The sequence below is a fragment of the Prionailurus bengalensis genome, chromosome D4, assembly GCF_016509475.1.
Source record: "Prionailurus bengalensis isolate Pbe53 chromosome D4, Fcat_Pben_1.1_paternal_pri, whole genome shotgun sequence".
Lineage (NCBI taxonomy): Eukaryota > Metazoa > Chordata > Mammalia > Carnivora > Felidae > Prionailurus > Prionailurus bengalensis.
The window spans coordinates 1995383-2016104 of record NC_057359.1 but is presented as its reverse complement, the minus strand read 5'-3'; the positions used below and the strand labels follow the sequence as shown (position 1 = coordinate 2016104).

Below are 20722 nucleotides of genomic sequence, written 5' to 3'. Positions count from 1 at the left end.
AATTTGGAACACGCAAACTATGGCAAACCATAGGCAACCCTAGAGAACAAAAAGAGATGCTTGTTTTTATAAAAGGAGGAAGTTGGGAGGAGCGGTTTTGAATCAAAGTTCATTGGAGAAGATCAGGAGTTTGATGTGGTGACAGTTTTCCATTGGCTGGGCTGTTGTTGGGCAAGGAGAAAATCTTCTACTGCTGGAGTAGTCAGGTATGCTTTTTCCTACTGGGTCTACATATGGGAGTGACTGGTAGTGCCTGAGAGCTCTTTACTTATTTTCATAGAAAATATGCAGAGACCCTACACCAAAAGTAATAAACACACTCTCCCCAATATTGCCAGTAGGCACAAGCAGCTAACCCTTCCAAACCTGACACTACAAACTGCCAACATTCAGGGGAATAACATAACACAATCCCAAAGTCCTAAATTACAAACACATAACCCAAACACCTGGACTACATCTGAATTACAACTCAAACCCGCTAAATAAACTTAACCCCACCCTGAAGAAACACACTCGTGTCTTCCACTTAACCCCAAACATCCACATAGACATCACCAACACACAGATGCGGATATACTAGTCACATTCCCATCAACTCTATAAAAAGACAAACCTCAACTAAGAATCCATGTAAACATATTTCCAAGAGACTCTTTAATATGACAGGTAAAAAGCCACCACTGCCCATGAAATCCTACAATCTGTAGGAGACCCACAAACACACATATACCACACCACATTTCCAGATACAACCACCGACAACGTCCCAATCTCCAACCAAACACAAAACTTATCCTCAAATAAACACTGAATCTCAACAACCCACGAACACATATACATACACTTTACACTACAAACTCACCCACACAGTCTCCTCACTCCCACAGAACACAAGCATAAACCACCTTAAATCCCAAAGGAACAGGCAGCAGCGTGTGCTGGCAATGGCTTCAGAATCCGAACCAGCTGCACCGGACCCAAATATACACACACGTATTTCACTTCCATGATACCATGGATGTGCAAATAATTTACAATTAAACAGAAAACAATACTCTTCCTTGTAAATTCCACCTACTCAATGGAATCTTACCTACTGACGTTGGTTTTTCCTTCGCTCCCGCATCAGTGCCACCTGTGCTCCACCTCCCTCGCGGAGCTGCACCCTCAGACGCCAACCACCACGTCTCCTCGCCACCCGCCCATTCCACACACCTGACCCCAGACCCACCGACGCCGGACCCTGCCGCCACTGACTCCCAAGAACCAAGCTCAGCCCCGCACGGTCCACACCCGCACACCGCAAATCGCCCAAATAAACTCGCACATCAGCTCACCATCGCGGCGGTAGTCACCGAGCGTACATACTTCCGGCTACCACACAAGTAGCACGAACACAAACAACGGTGTTAACACTGATGACCACGGCCTCGCCTGAGCAACTAACACCCCGCGAAATTTACCTAGACTTTAAGTCACTACCTGTAGCACAAGGCCACCTCCCACGGCACCGCCTACAGCAGGGAGGGCCGTTGGACCCGCCCACACCTACAACCAGCAGGACTGCAGCCCCGCCACCCTGGGCGTGTGCCTTCAGGAGGACCGGGGATATGCTGGAACCAACCTGGAGATCTCTGCAGGAGAGGACCAAGGGACCCTCTCGCGCTGGCAAGCCACTCGGGCGGCTCTAGCTCGGACGGGGCGGACTCTTTATGGCCGTCCAGCCTTGGAGCCGGCGCCTGTGAAGCCCGCGCTGGCGACTGTAACACCGCACACGTGCGCTCCGCGCCCTCTGACGCGGCCTTCCCACCGAGTTAGGGACCAGGTGCACCTGCAGCCCCACGGCCTCCGGTGGGGCCACGGCCGCCCTCGGCCGGGACCGCCCGTCCCTCTGCTCGTCCCCGCCTTTCCACAAGTGCTGTGCCCCTTGGACGCCCGAGCCCGAAGGTTCCATGAAGGAACAGATCGGGCGGAGAATGCAGACCTGGGGAACACTCCAAGGGCCCCCTCCCTCCCCGCCTCCTCTCCCAGAGTTTCCCGAACGCACTGCCTGTGCCAGGTTAGGTTCCTTAGTGTAGCTGCTGATACACGGGCTGCTCAGTACGTGTGATGCACGGACGTCTCCTTAGAGGCTTGTGCTCTGCCTTTGATCCTGCCGGACAGAGGCAGTCACACAGGTGGGCTGGGAACGATTTGCCCTCCCCTCCCTCCTTTTCAAAACAGCGAAGAATTTCAACTGATTTTTTTTTTTTTAAAGACTCAACTTCTTGACGAGATTTTGTAATATTCTTGGGAGAAGCTTCAACCTTCACAACCTCTTCGTGGCCAGTTGCCACCTTCGTGCTATTTCTCAGCCACAGCAGAACGATGAAACCTCACACCGCACACCTCCAAGTCCACGGGCTGCAGACTCCAAGAGACACAAGCATGATATCCCCCACTCTGCTAAGGTCCTTGCTCGTGTGGAAGGCCATCCCTCTTCTGAGGCCTGTGATCCGTGTCCAGAGATGGGTTTGTCTCAGAAGTTAATGCGGGAACGGCCAGAGATCAGGGTCTAAAGGAATGCTCTTACTCCCTCCTAGGACCAGTCTTCCCAAGTTACATTTGGGCTAATTTGATGCCATCTAGACTCTTGACTCTAGATTTCGAAGTGTTCGAAAATCATTGCAGAATTGGGACCAGAGAATTTTTCTACAGTGTCATCTTTTATCAGTGGCCCTGAGAAGGGTCACTCAAGTCCTACCTCTGAGCCATGAGTGAGAATCTTAGCAATAATTGGTTGACTGACTGGACAAAGGGAGCAAACAAGAAGGAGCCTGCTTTCACGAGTGCCTGAGTACATTTTGCCTCAAAACTCTCTAGGCAACTGATAGTTTACTGGGAACCTGAACAGGCAAGTGGCCATTTCCCATGCCTTTGGGAAATTGATGACTCTTGGCATACCCTCCACCACAGGGAGCCACCAAGAACAAAGACAGGAACTGGAACAATCACAAAGGTTTAAGAAACCAGAGGAGCTCAGGCCAGGATGACTGATGAGCTTCTCCCGAACAAGGCCAATCACTCAAGACTGTGAGACAAAACACACACCGATAGTCAAGTGAAGAAATGGGAATATGTTCCAAACAAAGCAATGAGATAAATCTCTAGAAACTGACTTAATGAAATGGGAGATAAGTGACTTACCCAACAGAGAGTTCAAGACAATGACGATAAACGGACTTCACGCTGTATTACAAAGCTGCAATCACCAAGACAGTATGGTACTAGCACAAGAACAGACACTCAGATCAATGGAACAGAAGACAGAACCCAGAAATGGACCCACAAACATATGGCCAACCAATCTTTGACAAAGCAGGAAAGAATATCCAATGGAATAAAGACAGTCTCTTCAGCAAGTGGTGCTGAGAAAACTGGACAGTGACATGCAGAAAAATGAACCTGGACGTCTTTCTTACACCATACACAAAAATAAACTCAAAATGAATGACGACCTAAAGGTAAGACAGGAAGCCATCAAAACCCTTGAGGAGAAAGCAGTCAAAAATCTCTTTGACCTTGGCCGCAGCAACTTCTTACTCAACACGTCTCTGGAGGCGAGGGAAACAAAAGCAAAAATGAACTACTGGGACCTCATCAAAATAAAAAGCTTCTGCACAGCAAAGGAAATGATCAGCAAAACTAAAAGGCAACCAACGGAATGGGAGAAGATATCTGCAAATGACATATCAGATAAAGGGTTAGTATCCAAAATCTATAAAGAAATTATCAAACTCAACACCCAAAAAACAAATAATCCAGTGAAGAAATGGGCAGAAGACATGAACACACTTCTCCAAAGAAGACATCCAGATGGCCAAATGATACATGAAAAAATGCTCAGCATCACTCATCATCAGGGAAACACAAATCAAAACCACAATGAGATACCACCTCACACCTGTCAAAATGGCTAACATTAACAATCAGGCAACAACAGATGTTGGCAAGGATGCAAAGAAAGAGGATCTCTTCTGCACTGCTAGTGGGAATGCAAACTGGTGTACCCACTCTGGAAAACAGTCTGGAGGTTCCTCAAAAAATTAAAAATAGAACTACCCTACGACCCAGCAATTGCACTACTTGGTATTTATCCAACAGGTACAGGTATGCTGTTTTGAAGGGGCACCTGCACCCCCATGTTTATAGCAGCACTATCAACAAGAGCCAAAGTATGGAAAGAGCCCAATGTCCAACAATGGATGAATGAATAAAGAAGATTTGGTGTGTGTATATATATATATACACACACACACATATATAATGGAGTATCACTCAGCAATCAAAAACAATGAAATCTTGCCATTCGCAACTATGTGGATGGAGCTAGAGGGTATTATGCTAAGCGAAATTACTCAGTCAGAGAAAGACAAATATCATATAACTTCACTCATATGAGGACTTTAAGATACAAAACAGATGAACATAAGGGAAGGGCAGCAAAAATAATATAAAAACAGGGAGGGGGACAAAAACATAAGAGACTCTTAAATATGGAGAACAGTTACTGGAGGGGGTGTGGGAGGGGATGGGATAAATGCTTTAGGGGCATTAGGGAATCTACTCCTGAAATCATCGTTGCACTATATGCTAACTGACGTGGATGTAAATTAAAAAAATAAACTCCTTCCGACCTCTTTATCATCATCTTTTTAAAAAATTTTTATTTATTTTTATTTTTTAAATGTTTATTTATCTTAGAGAGAGAGAGAGAGAGAGAGAGAGAGAGAGAGACAAGAGTGTGAGTAAGGGAGGGGTAGAGAGAGAGGGAGACACAGAATCTGAAGTAGGCTCTGAGCTCTGTGCTGTCAGCACAGAGCCCAACGCAGGGCTCGAACTCATGAACTGTGATATCATGACCTGAGCCAAAGTAAGACGCTTAACAGACTGAGCCACCCAGGCACCCCCATCATCCTTTCTTGATAAAAAGCCTCAAGAATGTAGGGATAGAAAGAACATACCTTAAGATCATAAAAGCCACATATGAAAGGCCCACAGCTAATATCATCCTCAATGCGGAAAAACTGACAGCCTTCCCCCTAAAATCAGGAACACAACAGGGATGGCCACTCCCACCACTGTTGTCAGTATCATACTGAAAGTCCTAGTCTCAGCAATCAAACAAAAATAAACAAAAGTCATCCAAACTGGCAAGGAGTAAGTCAAACTCTCGCTCTTCTCAGATGGCATGACACTATGGAAAACCCAAAAGATTCCACCAAAAAACTGGTAGAAATGATATGTGAATTCAGCAAAGTCACAAAATATAAAATCAACATACAGAAAGCAGTTGCATTTCTATACATCAACAATGAAGCAATAGAAAGAGAAATTGAGGAATCAATCCCATCTACAATTGCACCAAAACCCGTAAGATACCTAGGAGTAAACCTAATCAAAGAGGTAAAAGGTCTGTATACTGAAAACTATAGAAAGCTTATGAAAGAAATTGAAGACACAAATAAATGGAAAAGCATTCCATACTCATGGAAGAACAAATACTGTTAAAATGTCGATACTATCCAAAGCAATCTACACATTCAACACAATCCCTATCAAAATACCACCAGCATTCTTCACAGAGCTAGAACAGTCCTAAAACTTGTATGGAACCAGAAAAGACCCCAAATAGCCAAAGTTGTGATGAAAATGAAAACCAAAGCTGGAGGCATCACAATTCCAGACTTCTAGCTGTATTACAAACCTATAATCATCAAGACAGTATGGTATGGACACAAAAACAAACACATAGATCAATGGACCAGAACAGAAAACCCAGAAATGGACCCACAGACATATGGCCAACTAATCCTCAACAAAGCAAGAAAGAAGATCCAATGGGAAAAAGACAGTCTCTTCAACAAATGGTGCTGGGAAAACTGGACAGCAACATGCAGACAACTGAAACTGGAGCACTTTCTTACATTATACACAAAGATAAATTCAAAATGTATGAAAAACCTAAATGTGAGACCGGAAATAATCAAAATCCTATAGGAGAAAATAGACAGCATCCTCTTCGATTATGGCCGCAGGAAATTCTTACTAGACATGTCTCCAGAGGCAAGGGAAACAAAAGCAAAAATGAACAATTGGGACCTCATCGAGATAAAAGGCTTCTGCACAGTAAACAATCAACAAAACTAAAAGGCAGCTATGGAATGGGAGAAGATATATGCAAATTACATCTCAGATAAAGGGTTAGTTTTCAAAATTTATAAAGAATTTATAAAGAACTCAACGCCCAAAAAACAAATAATGCAGTGAAGAAATGGGCAGAAGACACGAACACTTTTCCAAAGAAGACGTCCAGATTGCTAACAGACACACGAAAAGATGCTCAACATCACTCATAATTGGGGAAATACAAATCAAAACCACAATGAGATACCACCACACACCTGTCAGATGGCTAAAATTAACAACTCAGGAAACCACCAATATTGGTGAGGACACAGAAAAAGGGGAACACTTTTCCCTGTTGGTAAGAATGCAAACCGGTGCAGCCACTCTGGAAAACAGTATGGAGGTTTCTCAAAAAATTAAAAATAGAACTATCCTACAATCCAGAAATTGCAGTATTAGGTATTTACCCAAAGGGTACAAAAGTGCCGATTCAAAGGGGCACATGCACCCACAATGTTTATAACAGCACTATCAACAATAGCCAAATTATGGGAAGAGCCCCAATGTCTATCAACTGATGAATGGATAAGGAAGATGTGGTGTGTATGTATGTATATATACATACCTACATACATATACATACACATACATACACATATATGCACAATGGAATACTACTTGGCAATCAAAGAGAATGAAACCTTCCATTTCCAATAATGTGGATGGAACTAGAGTGTATTATGCTAAGCAAAATAAGTCAGGCAGAGAAAGACAAATATCTATGATTTCACTCCTATGTGGACTTTAAGAAACACAACAGATGAACATAGGGGAAAGGAAGGAAAAATAAGAAAAAACGGGGAGGGGAGGAGACAAACCATAAGAGACTCTAAATACAGAGAACAGACTGAGGGTTGTTGAAGGGGAGGTGGAGGATGAGCTAAATGGGTGGTGGGTATTAAGGAAGGCACTTGTTTGTGATGATCACTGGGTGTCATACCTAAGTGCGGAATCACTGGATTCTATTCCTGATACCAAGCCTACATTGTATGCCAATACTTGAATTTAAATAAATAAAAGAGAAAAAGAAAAAAAAAACAGGAATCTGAAGAGTGCCTGGGGCACACAGTGGGGAGGTTATGTGCTCATTTTAGAGCACATCTCAGAGAGGCAGCATTCATGGAACATTCTGGGAACAAAGGAACTGGCCAGAGCCATTTCCCTCCTCTACCCCTTAGCAAAAGCACAGGGCAAACTGTAGGAACCAGTGCAGTATCAGCACTCACAACCTAACTTGTTTACACCAACTCCCACCCCCACACCCTCTGATACGACCACTCTTCCAGTCAACAGCCTCATTCCCAGCTTGGCAGGCCCCCTCCTCATGAAGACCTGCCCAAACCCCTGCTCACATGTATCTCCCAATCAGGAGGTTTGCAGAGTCTTGGTTCCCATGGCAGTGGCAACAGGTCTCATTCCACAAGCAGAGCAGGGAGCACCCAGTTAAAACTCGCCACATTCAAGCCAGGAACCAAACACTGCCCACAGCAGGCAAAGAGTCTGCAAGTAACTGGCGCGAAGAATAAAGCAGCCCGTACTCAATAGCACAGCGCAAACAGCATACCTTAGAGGCACTCCCGGAAGCACCAGGTCCTGGGGAACAGGTGACACTATACTGCAGGGCACTACAGCACCTCTTCTTCATGAGGCCATTCCCCTCAAGAACAGGAGACTCAGCTGACTTGCCTAATAAACAGAAACAGGCACAGAGACATAAGCAAAATGAAGAGACAGAGGAATTTATCCCAAATGAAGCAACAGGACAAGGCCACAGCTGAAGACCTAAGCAAAACAAATATAAGTAACATGCCTGATGGGAGTATTTACAGCAGTGATCATAAGGATACTTACTGGGCTTGAGAAAAGAGTGGAAGACATGAGTGAGACCATTAACACAGAGATAAGGAGTAACAGAGAGACAAATTGTTCAATAAACAAATGAGAGAAACACAATAGAATGAATGGCAGGCTGGAAGAAGCAGGGGAACATAATGACCTAGAAGACAGAGTAACAAAAAGTAATCAAACTGAACAAAAGGGAGAAAAAAAGACTTATGCAAAACAAGAAGGCACTCAGGGAACTCAGTGACTCCATCAAGCATAGCAATATTCACATTATAGGCATCCTAGAAGAACGTAAGGGGACAGAAAATGTATTTGAAGAAATAAAGCTGAACACTTCCCTAATCTGGGAAAGGAAACATATCCAGATGCAGGAGGCACAGGGAACCCCCAACAAAATCAACAAAAGCAGATTCGCTCCAAGATATATAATTGTCAAACTATAGTGATAAAAAGAGATATTTTAAAAACAGCAAGACAAAAGTAGACAGTAACAAACAAGAGAACCCTCATAAGGCTATTAGGGGATTTTTCAACAGAAACTTTCCAAGCAAGAAGGGAGTCGCATGATATACTCAACGTGTGAATGGGAAAAAATTGTAGCCAAGAATACTCTATCTAGGAAGGCTATCATTCAGAACAGAAGGAAAGATAGAGTTTCCCAGCCAAACAAAAACTAAAGGAGTTCATGACCACTAAACCAGCCCGTCAAGAAATATTAAAGGGAACTCTGAGTAGAAAGCAAACAACAAAAATGACAGTATGGAGTCAGGAAAACACAAAGGAAGTAAAAATAAGTATTTCTGTAAAAAAATTAGTCAAGACATTAAAAAAAAATTTAATGCTTATTTATTTTTGAGAGAGAGAAAGAGAGAATGAGAGGGACAGGGGCAGAGAGAGACAGAGTCACTGAAGGAGAGAGAGAGAGAAAGAAAGAGAGACAGAAGGAGTGGGGTAGGGGCAGAGAGAGGAGTCACAGAATCCGAAGCAGGCTCCAGGCTCCAAACCGCCAGCTCAGAGCCCACTGCAGGCTTCGAACTCATGAGCTGCGAGATCATGATCTGAGCCAAAGTCAGATGCCCAATCGACTAACCCACCCAAGAGTCCCTAAAAAATCAGTCAGTGCATTTTAACAATATTTTTCTTCCAATCCATGAGCACAGAATGTCTTTGCATTTTTTGTGTCATCTTCAATTTATTTCATCAGTGTTTTATAGTTTTCACAGTACAGGTGAAAGTACAGGTCTTTCACCTCTTTGGTAAGATTTACTCCTAGGTATCTTATTAGTTTGGCTACAACTGTCAATGGGACTGTTTTCTTAATTTCTCTTTCTGATGCTTCCTTGTTGGTCGTTGCAAGGAGTATGGCCGGAGTCGCAAAAGATGAGTCTGCAAACAAAGTGCAGTTAAGTGAAGGTCCTCATACTCAAGTCGGAATGAGGCCCTGACTCCACAATGAAGCTTCTTTTTATTAGGATAATCGATAACGACTACGTGCATAAAGTCAGCTAAGCAAGTGTGTTAATCAATCTAATGGTTTAGTTTTTCAAGGTTGAATTTCGAGTTAATTGGTTTCTATAACAGTAGGAAGTGTCAGCTGTGAAGGAGGATCTGGCCCTGGACAATGTTAATGGCTTTAGGCGTTCCTTACTAGTCGCAGCCATGTTCAGCTGTGTAAACATGTCCTAAGGCCTTGCACCTTCTCCAGCCCTTCCGTTTTGAAGTCTTTTCCTTTGATGCTTCTCTCCTGCATCTCCCACACTTGGTGTATAGACATGCAACAGATTTTTGCACGTTTATTTTGTATCCTGCAAATTTACTGAATTCATTTATCAGCTGTAGCAGTTTTTCAGTGGAGTCTTTAGGATTTTCTGTATGCAGCATCATGTCATCTGCAAATACTGTTAAAATGTCCATACTACTCAAAGCAATCTATACATTTAATGCAGTCCCTATCAAAATACTAATAGCATTTTTTACGGGACTAGAACAAACAGTCCTAAAATTTGTATTGAACCACAAAACACCCTGAACAGTCACACCAATCTTGAAAAATAAAATCAAAGCTGGAGGGCATTGCCAATCTGGACTTTAAGTTCTATCAAAAAACTATAGTAATCAAAACAGTATGGTACTGGCATAAAAAGAGACACATAAACCCAGAAATAAACACACAACTATACAGTCGATTAATCTTTGACAAAGCAAGAAGGAACATCCAATAGGAAAACACAGTCTCTTCAACAAACAGTGTTGGGAAAACTGGGCTCAACATGCAAAAGAACGTAACTGGACCATCTTCTTACGCCATACATAAAAATGATTTCAAAATGGATTAAAGACCTAAATGTGGGACCTGAAACCTTAAAAATCCTAGAAGAGAATATAGGCAGTATTTTCTTTGACATAGGCCATAGCAGCTTCTTTCTAGATATACCTCTTGAGGAAAGGGAAATAAAAGCAAAAGTAAACTACTGGAACTATATCAAAATGAAAATCTTCAGCACATGAAGGAAAAAAACCAACAAAACTAAAAGACAACATTTAGAATAGAAGATATTTGCCTTTCGGCCAGAACCGCCATCTTCCAGTAATTCGCCAAAATGACCAACACAAAGGGAAAGAGGAGAGGTACTCGCTATACGTTCTCTAGGCCTTTTAGAAAACATGGAGTTGTTCCTTTGGCAACATACATGCGAATCTACAAGAAAGGTGATATTGTGGACATCAAGGGAATGGGCACTGTTCAAAAAGGAATGCCCCACAAATGTTACCATGGCAAAACTGGAAGAGTCTACAATGTTACCCAGCATGCTGTTGGCACTGTTGTAAACAAACAAGGGCAAGATTCTTGCGAAGAGAATTAATTTAGGTATCGAGCACATTAAGCACTCAAAGAGCCGAGACAGCTTCCTGAAGTGTGTGAAGGAAAATGATCAGAAAAAGAAGGAAGCCAAGGAGAAAGGTACTTGGGTTCAACTGAAGCGCCAGCCTGCCCCACCCAGAGAAGCATACTTTGTGAGAACAATGGAAAGGAGCCTGAGCTGTTGGAGCCCATTCCCTATGAATTCATGGCGTGATAAATGTAAAAAAAATAAAAGACGTCAAGACTGTAAAAATGTTTCTTTTAGTTGAGTAGCAGCGTGGTATTGCCTTCCCCAAAGAAGTATTTAAACAAACTTTATATCTGAATTCACTGGGGGATGGCTTTATTCAAATATTGTGGGTTTTGAGGCACCTGGATGACTCAGTTAAGCATCCGACTTTGGGTCAGGTCATGATCTTGCAGTCCATGAATTGAGCCCCGCGTCAGGCTCTGTGCTGACAGCTCAGAGCCCGGATCCTGCTTTGGATTCTGTGTCTCCCTCTCTCTGCCCTCCCCTGCTTGTGCTCTCTGTCTCAAAAATAAACGTTAAAATATGAAGAAAAAAAGAAGATATTTGCAAATGACATATCCAATACAGGATTAGCATCCAACACATATAAAGAATTTATAAAACTCAACACCCAAAAAGCAAATAACCCAAGATACCACCTCACACCTGTCAGAATGGCTAAAATTAACTCAGGAAACAACAGATGTTGGTGAGGATGCAGAAAGAGGAGAACACTTTTGCACTGTTGATGGGAAAGCAAACTGGAAAACAGTATGGAGGCTCCTCAAAAAATTAAAAACAGAACTACCCTACAACCCAGCAATTGCACTACTAAGTATTTATCCAAAGGACACAAAAATGCTGATTCAAAGGGGCACACGCACCCCAATGTTTATAGCTGCATTATCAACAACAGCCAAATTATGGAAAGAGCCCAAATGTCCACTGACTGCTGGATATGGAAGATGCGTATATACACATACACACAATGGAGTATTACTCAGCGATGAAAAAGAATGAAATCTGGACACCTGCAACAACGCTGATGGAACTAGAGTGTATCTGGTAAGTAAATGTCAGGCAGAGAAAGACAAGTATCATATGATTTCACTTCTATGTGGAATTTCAGAAACATAACAGATCAACATAGGGGAAGGGAAGGAACAATAGAGGGAGGCAAACCATAGCAGAGAACTGGGGGTTAACAGAGGGAAGCTGGGGGGGAATGGACTAAATGGGTGATGGGCATTAAGAAGGGTACTTGTTGGGATGAGCACTGGGTGTCATATGTAAGTGATAAATCATACTGGGTTCTACTCCTGAAACCAGTACTTCACGGTATGTTAACTAACTTGAATTTAAATAAGCTTAATATTTAAAAAATGGGCCCAGGGGCGCCTGGGTGGCGCAGTCGGTTAAGTGTCCGACTTCAGCCAGGTCACGATCTCGCGGTCCGTGAGTTCGAGCCCTGCGTCGGGCTCTGGGCTGATGGCTCAGAGCCTGGAGCCTGTTTCCGATTCTGTGTCTCCCTCTCTCTCTGCCCCTCCCCCATTCATGCTCAGTCTCTCTGTCCCCCAAAAAATAAATAAACGTTGAAAAAAAAAAATTAAAAATAAATAAATAAATAAATAAATAAATAAATAAATAAATAAAAAATGGGCCCAAAACATGAACAGACATTTCTCCAAAGAAATCCAAATAGCCAACGTGAAAAGATGCTCATCATCACTCATCATCAGGGAAATGAAAATGAAAATTACAATATCACCTCACACCTGTCAGAATGGCTAAAATCAACAACACAAGAAACAGGTGTTGGCAAGAATGTGGACAAAAAATGGACCCACGTAGTTCAAATTCATGCAGTTCAAGGATGACATGTATACACTACTTACAAGATATTCATTTATATTCAAACCTATATAGACTCACAGTTATGGGATGGAAAAGGATATAATACCCCATTCAAATAGTAACCAAAACAAACTAGGAGTTTTTATACCAAAAAAACCCCAAAAAAACAAAAAACAACCAGGAGTTTTATACAAAATAGATCTTAAGTCAAAAACTTTCTGTAGACCATAAAGGTCTGTATATGATGATTAAAGAGTCCATTTAACGGGAAGATATAACAACCATATGTACACCCAATATCCAAGCACCTAAACATATAAAATAAATGCTGACGTATTATATTGCACTATAATGATGTTAGGGGACTTCAAAAACTCACTTATAATAACATAGAATATCCAGACAGAAAATCAGTAAAGAAATAGTTGACTTGAACAATAGTATAGATCAAATGGACCTTATAGACATACACAGAACTCATATTCCATCCAACAGCAGCAAAGATTCTTTTCTAGTACACAAGCAACGCTTTCCAGGATAAATAATACGTTAAGCCACACACAGATCTTAAATTAAGAAGATCAAAATTATTCAAAGGATCTTTTCTGACCACAAGGGAATGAAACTAGAAATCACTAGCAGCAAAAACAAACAAACGAACAAAACAAATTCACTAATGTAGAAACTCAACAGCCCACTCTTGAACAACCATTTGCTCAGAGAGGAAATCAGAAGGGAATTGAAAAAGTGTATCAAGACAAACTCAAAGAAACACAGCACACCCAAACTCACAGGATGCAGCAAAGGCAGTAAGTACTAAGATGGAAGTTTATAGTCATAAATGCCTATATCAAAAAAATAAAATAAAAAGGACCTCAAATAAACAACCTACCTTTACACCTCAAGGACCTAAGGAAAAAAAGAAAAACATAATCCTCAAGTTGGAAGAAGGAAGGAAATAGTACAGATTAAAACAGAACTATATCAAGTAAAGAACAGAAAAAACAGCAGAAAAAGTTTTAAAAAACTAAGTGGTGATTCTTGAAAAGATAAATTCAACACACCCGTAACTACATTAATTAAGTAAAAAGGACTCGAATCAAGAAAATCAGAAGGGAAAGAGGATGCAATAAAAAGTGATGCCTCAAGTCCTAAGAGGAAAATACACTGCAATTCAGGCCTATCTCAAGAAACAAGAAAAATCCCAAATACAAAATCTAACAGCACACCTAAACGAACTAGAAGCAGAACGACAAAGAAACCCCAAGGCCAGCAGAATAAGAGGAAAAATAAAGATCAGAGCAGAAAGAAACAATATAGAATCCAAAAAAATATTGTTTAAATGCCCATACTGCCTAAAGTGCCCTATCGATTTCACGCAATCCCTATTAAAATTCCAATGGAATCTTTACAGAAATAGAAAAACAATCCAAAAATTTATAGGGAACCACAGATCCTGAAGAGCCAAAACAATTTTGAACAAGAGCAAAGCCTGAGGCATCACATTTCCTGATTTCAAAATAGATTACAAAGCTACAATAATCAAAATAATACAGTACTGCCATATAGACATACAGGTAAATGGACCCAAGAGCCCAGAAATACATCCATCTATAGTGTGATCTTCAAGAAGGATTCCAAGAACTCAAAGTGGGGAAAGGGTAGTCTCTAATAAATGGTGATGGGAAAACATGCTTAAGAGTGAAACTGGTCCCTTATTCAACTTCCATCACAAAAAAAACTTCAAATGGATAAAAAAGACTTAAGACCTGAAACTACTAGATAAAAACAGATTCTGCTGCTGGGATCTACTTTGTGTCTTCAGAGCCTGGCATCCGGATGCATTGATCAGGGTTATGTTTAGTTTGTTGGGAGGGGTTAACAAGTATGACTGATATTCTGGCACATACAAGGTGCTTCATCATGATTGCCCACCTCTGAACATCAACTTCATCACCTGCCAAAGTGAAACAATTAATGTTTCCACCTAGTGGGGTTTTTATGGATTTGGAATACATGCATGTGCAAGTACTCCACACAGGGCCTTGCACACACTAGAAACTCAAGTGATGCAGTGATGATGCAAATTTGCATTTTCAATGGAGCCTGATAAACACAGCTGGGCACTCAGTTTGGCTCTGCTCTTTCTTCAACAGTTTAGGACACCAAGAGTTTTGGCTGTCAATATTTGGATAACGGGAAACATGTTGCATTCTAAAAAGGTCACCGTTTATAATTTTACAGCCAGGCTATTGAAGTTCTATGCCATGCCTGCTCCACTGGGAGCCACCCAAGGGAGGAAACAGGTTTCTCTCTCAGGAATGGTCTGGGTCTACTTTTCTCCTAGCAGAGTCCATCCAATAGGTCAGTCCTGCCAGCACATTCTGGAGAGGACTGGTCATGTCTGACTTCCTGGAGGGCAAGTCCTGACCTAGCAGCCACCCCACTGAGGACAGGACTCCTGGGGGACTCAGCCCCATTCTGCATCCAGCCACCAGCAGAAGTGATATTCCCAGACCAATAGACCAATCCAGGTGAAAATGAGAAGACTGCTGACAATTCCAGGGGGAATGGCTGCCCTAGAGGAGAGACAGGATGACGGCAAGTCACAGAAGGTCAGAACAAACAAGGGTCAGTACACATGGGGGAGACTTACAGCCACCAATACAGCCCCAAATCCCACTCCCAGGCCAACAGACACTCCACCCAGTCACAGTGATCTGTGCCACCATCAAACAGGCCCACAGAGCTCCACACATCCTCAAACACACAAACCCTCTACCTATCAGGTGCCTGGTTGTGTACCCAGAACCCTCATGCCCCAAATATACATAAACCCCCAGCCCCAATAAAATTACAGCTATGGTCTTCAATAAAATAATGCACTCCCAGGGAACCTGGGTGGCTCAGTCAGTTAAGCATCCGACTTCGGCTCAGGTCATGATCCTGCAGTCCATGGGATCAAGCCCTGTGTCGGACTCTTTGTTGACAACTCAGAGCCTGGAGGCTGCTCGGATTCTGTGTCTCCCTCTCTGTCTGTCCCTCTCCCGCTCACACTCTGCCTCCTTCTGTCTCTCTCAAAAACAAACATACATTTAAAAATTTTTAATTAAAAAAATGCACTTCCAACCATCCCCGTATCCCCAAAAAATCCACTCAACCTCATAAAACCCCCAATGCAATGCACACAAACCCTCCAACAATAACTGAATACATTAAAACCAAACTCACATACTCCTCAATGTTAGACACAATCCTCTAATCCCACATATACCACATACAGTCCCCTAGAGCTGTGAACATCCACATAGGTATGCCTTCGAAGCTCAAATACATAAATACCCTCAGACAGACACAGACAGGGTTTCCTACCTTCTCCTAAATGGTCACTCCCCCAAAAAAACAATGACCTTACCACCCTGATACAAACGTACACCCATCTCCCTCTTGAGAACCTATAAATACCATGTCTACACCCCTCAATTCTGCACACACAACTCAAAACACCCCAATACACTAACAACCCCAATCTCCCACATCCCTCCACTCCCTAAATTCTTACCCTGACAGGATGCATGAATACAGGTATAACACTGATATTGCAAATACACACAAAACCAACACATGAAGCATTAAAATGCATATCTCTGCCTCTTCTGAAACGCACATACACATATTCACCAGTCTCAAAATGCACACAACCAGCCACACCACCCAGCCAAACCACACGCACCCACACCCACCCACACACCATTCCACACCACCTGTATACACACAGCTCTCCTTGCCCCCCCAAATCACACATACACAATCCCTACACATCCTTAAAATTACCCCAAACTATCTCATACCCCCATATACCCACAAGTTGTTCCACAACCTTCTTTGTTCTCATTCACATTGCTTCTCCCCAGCCTCCTTCCAAACACAACACACACACACATACAACAGTCCCCCCAACCGCTGTCCCAACCCGAGGCCTCCAGAAAAAAAAAAGTACTGAATATATAGAACCAACCCCTTAAACCTCTCAAATACACAAGAACCCTTCAAAATTCCTCAAACACACCACGGACCCCTTACAAATAGAAACATACACATATGCGACCTTTCATGTCCCAAGTGCACATGCACCCAGACACATACATAAGCAACCCCCAATCCTCAAATGTATATATTAGATTACTATGATTTCACTCATATGTGGAATTTAAGAAGCAAAACAGATGAACATATGGGAGGGGGGAAAATACACAGGGAGGGAAACCATAAGAGACTCTTAAACACAGAGAACCAAACTGAGGGTTGACGGGGGTGGGGTAAATGGGTGATGAGTATTAAGGAGGGCACTCTGGATGAGCCCTGGGTGTTAGACATAAGGGATGAATCACTGAATTCTACTCCTGAAACCAATACTGCACTGCATGTTAACTAGCCAGAATTTAAGTAAGTTTTTAAAGAAAAAGATGACTCACTAAACACTGAATTCACACACAACTCAGCCTGTACTATATACACTCAACACACCACACAAACTTCCTGCAAACACCCTGAATATTCACAGGAATTCACACAACCCCAGCGCATACACACCCTCACGTCACTGGCACACACGCGTACAGAGCTCCAGTCTCACAATGAGAAAACCGCCCTCACGAGGTGCTGCCCGCGTGTCTACAGCAGGACAGCCTGCTCACACCCAGTCTGGACATTTCCATAAGGGCCTGAGCTTAGACTTCCCACCCCAAGCTCCCACTCTGCTTTTCCGAGGGCACCTTGGAAAGTAACCCTCCAGAGCTGAGCCCGGGAAAAGCGAGCAACCTCCACCCCAACCACCTGGCAGTACTAGGAAGTAAACCTTGTGACTCTCCTTCCTTGGAGGGAGGGGGGTGTGCTGAAACTGTGCGTTCGATCAAACCACCCTGTGCTTTTCACTTCCCCACGGTGTTGCTCAGGTGCTGAGGGAGCTCCCTGCTGAGGCCGCGTGGGTATGACCTGCTGAAGGAGGTCTTAATACAAGACTGGTTCTTAATACAATCTACCAGCTCGGGACCCCCAACAATCCTCAGCACAACATGCAAGGGCCATCCAACCCCTCCCCCCCCACCACCCAGACACAAGCGCAAACCTACACACTCCCCAACTTCACACACAAAAACTCCATGCTCGCACAAACATTCACAATACTCACAACACCGATGCGCACTTACACAGTTTCCACCACCTTGAAGACACTCACACACTCAGAATCTACATATAGAAACTGCGATGGGGATGAGTTTGGGGACAATGGCAAGTATCACCTGCACCTCTTTTCAGGGAAGGTCCTGTGTCCCCCGCTGACAAGGGTGCCTTCGGGAGGCAGTGTCAACTCCCGGCTCCTTCCGGGACTGCCCAGCTACACACGGTGGCCTCACCACGGGCCATCCCCTTTCCAGGAAGGCATACGTCCCACGGTTGATGGCGGCCTGGCCGGATTCCTCCAATGAGGGCAGACAGCTCTGAAAGAGAGTTCAGTGGGGGAAGCACAGGCTGTGCTGGAGTTTGGGGGAGACATCAATGGGTCCAATCCTGCTTTCTGTTTCTTCCCTCAAGGGTGCTGTTTAGTAAACATCCTGTTCCCTAAACTCCGTGTTCAGGTCTGTTTTCTGAAGAATCCAAGCTATAAGAAGTATTTACCAGGCACGGTAAAGACTCCTCTTCTGGCTCTTACTTTCCAGTGGAGAAAACAGATACTAAACACAGAGCTGCATCACGGACACGGACACGGACACACACACACACGCACAGCATTAGCCAATGTCCAGTCAGCACTTTGACCAAAAACTCTGATCTCTGCACATGGGAGGAGGAGAGGCTACAAGCACCGATATACAACTTATTAAAAACCAGTTACTGTTTCTAATTTTGTTTCTGGGGCGCTCCCAAGGAAGAGGCCTTGAGCTTCCTTAACCGCTGCATTTCTAACCAGGGTGCACCGTGGACACGTTTGTCCTTTAAAGCGTGAGTGAGCCTCGGGAAGGAGCTAGACCGCTGACCTCCAAGCTGACATTCTCTCAGGGTCCCTAACCAGGAGCAGCCACAGGAGCAGGGTCTGGCGGGGGGATGAGGGTGGCGGAATTCATCCCCTGACTTGCTCCCTCCTCCTCGCCCAGCAGAGGCAAAGCCTGCCTCCAGCCCCGTCCTGATTCCCATCCTCTCCCTGCTCTGTTCCTAGTCCCACTGACCCCATTCTGCTTTTCCCAGTCTCGGCAGGCTGTAAGCCCTTGGACGCGCAGCTCCTACAGCAGACATCAGAGCAGCCCCCTTTGTGGAGCCACCTTTTGGGTGTCCTCAGACCCACTCCTGTGTTGCTGCAGGGCTCCTGAGCCCCCAAATCCCAGTGTGGATGAGAGCGTTCGGCTCCTTTATCCCCACCAACTGCTGCGAAGTCGAAGGGGTGGGAGCTCCTAATGGCCTGGCCAAAGGGGCCGCTCCGTGCGGAACAGAGGATCGCTTCTGCCCAGGGAGAGATGGGGGAACACAGGGTACGTGCCGTAACGTACACTCCAAAACACCAGTGGCCCCAGAACAACCAGCTGTGATCGGCCTCAGCCATTCCAGACATTTCCATCCATTCCACGTGAGTGGGGCGTTTTCAGTGCTGGTTTGGGATATCGAGACACTCCTGTTCTTCTCCCCTAAAGCTCAGGGTCTACATCTTCCCCTATCAAAAACAAAACAAATTAAAGAAACCCAAGAACGTCTACCTTGCATGTGTTACATCATGTTCTTTTTAGAACATAAAACGTTTTAAAATACAAAAAACAGGCAAAGGTCCATTTTGCCAACAAAACACAATGCAATTAACATACCGTACTGTCCCTTTATTGGGGATAGGTTACAAAGGAGGCAGTGAGAGCCACTAGGAATCCGCTAGTGCTAAGAGAGGTGGTATTGGGGCATTCAAGAAGGTGACGTCGGCACCTTTTGCTGGAGGGAGATCCACCACGAGGGAGAAAAGGCCAGTGGGAGACTCCCCATAAGGAAGGCCCAGAAAGGCTTGGGTGGGTCCAAGAGACAGGGGAGGCAGCTGTGTATGTGGTCAGCTGGTGGCCATATTGATTGAACCCTCTGGTGGGTCTGCAGGTCCATGTGGACGGAGAAAAAGAGCATCAGGTCATCCCATCAGAGAAACATGAAGCTGAGATAAGCTTCCCAGGACTAGGAGCATCCTGAACCTTCAGAAAAGAAAAGAGAGCATACCCTATAGGGTTCTGGAACATCACAGCCATACCTACCCAGAGCACAACATCCCAGTCTCTCCGGGTCTCAGCCCCCAGCCCTTCTGCAGGGACAAAGCCTCCCAACTCCAGCCTTGTCAGTTCACTGACCCCCCCACCCCGCCCCCAGAGGTCCTGCCGAGCACCGAGGACTCAGGCTTCCACTGAGATGAGCTGGTTGAGAACTAGTGACACGGCTGAGCAGCATGACCGCCAAAATCCCCCACCACCTGGGGCAGCTGCTCTCGCAGATACATGGTTCTACAGACCGTCACCACCTGGAACCCACGTGGAGGGTGTCGTTGCCTCCCAGCCATGCCCCAGAAGAGACAGCAGTGCCCGTAGCTGCCCGGCTGACTTGCCCGGGAGAGCAGACCTTCCGACCTCCCGTCCAGGAATCCCCATCACACCAACAACACGCTGGTGAAGGTTCTGCACCGACAGCCATCGATGCCCACCAGGCCATCCCACTTGAGACCCAGATGCCAGGACCGCAGGTGCTGAAGGAGTCTCCACCCACCTAACAGACACCCCCAACCTATCTGCACATCACCAATGTTCACAGGGATGCTTTGGCCCTAACCAGTGGGCCGACCTGATTAGGAGTGACGCAACGGTTCAGGATGACCAGGCTCGGTGCACACACACAAGGGCCCA

The 20722-nt window shown here is 44.4% G+C and overlaps 1 pseudogene; it reads left to right on the top strand.

Moving 5' to 3' along the window:
- The first annotated feature begins 10618 nt into the window (after nt 1-10618).
- Nucleotides 10619-11185, top strand: LOC122474345 (annotated as a pseudogene).
- Nucleotides 11186-20722: the final 9537 nt, after the last annotated feature.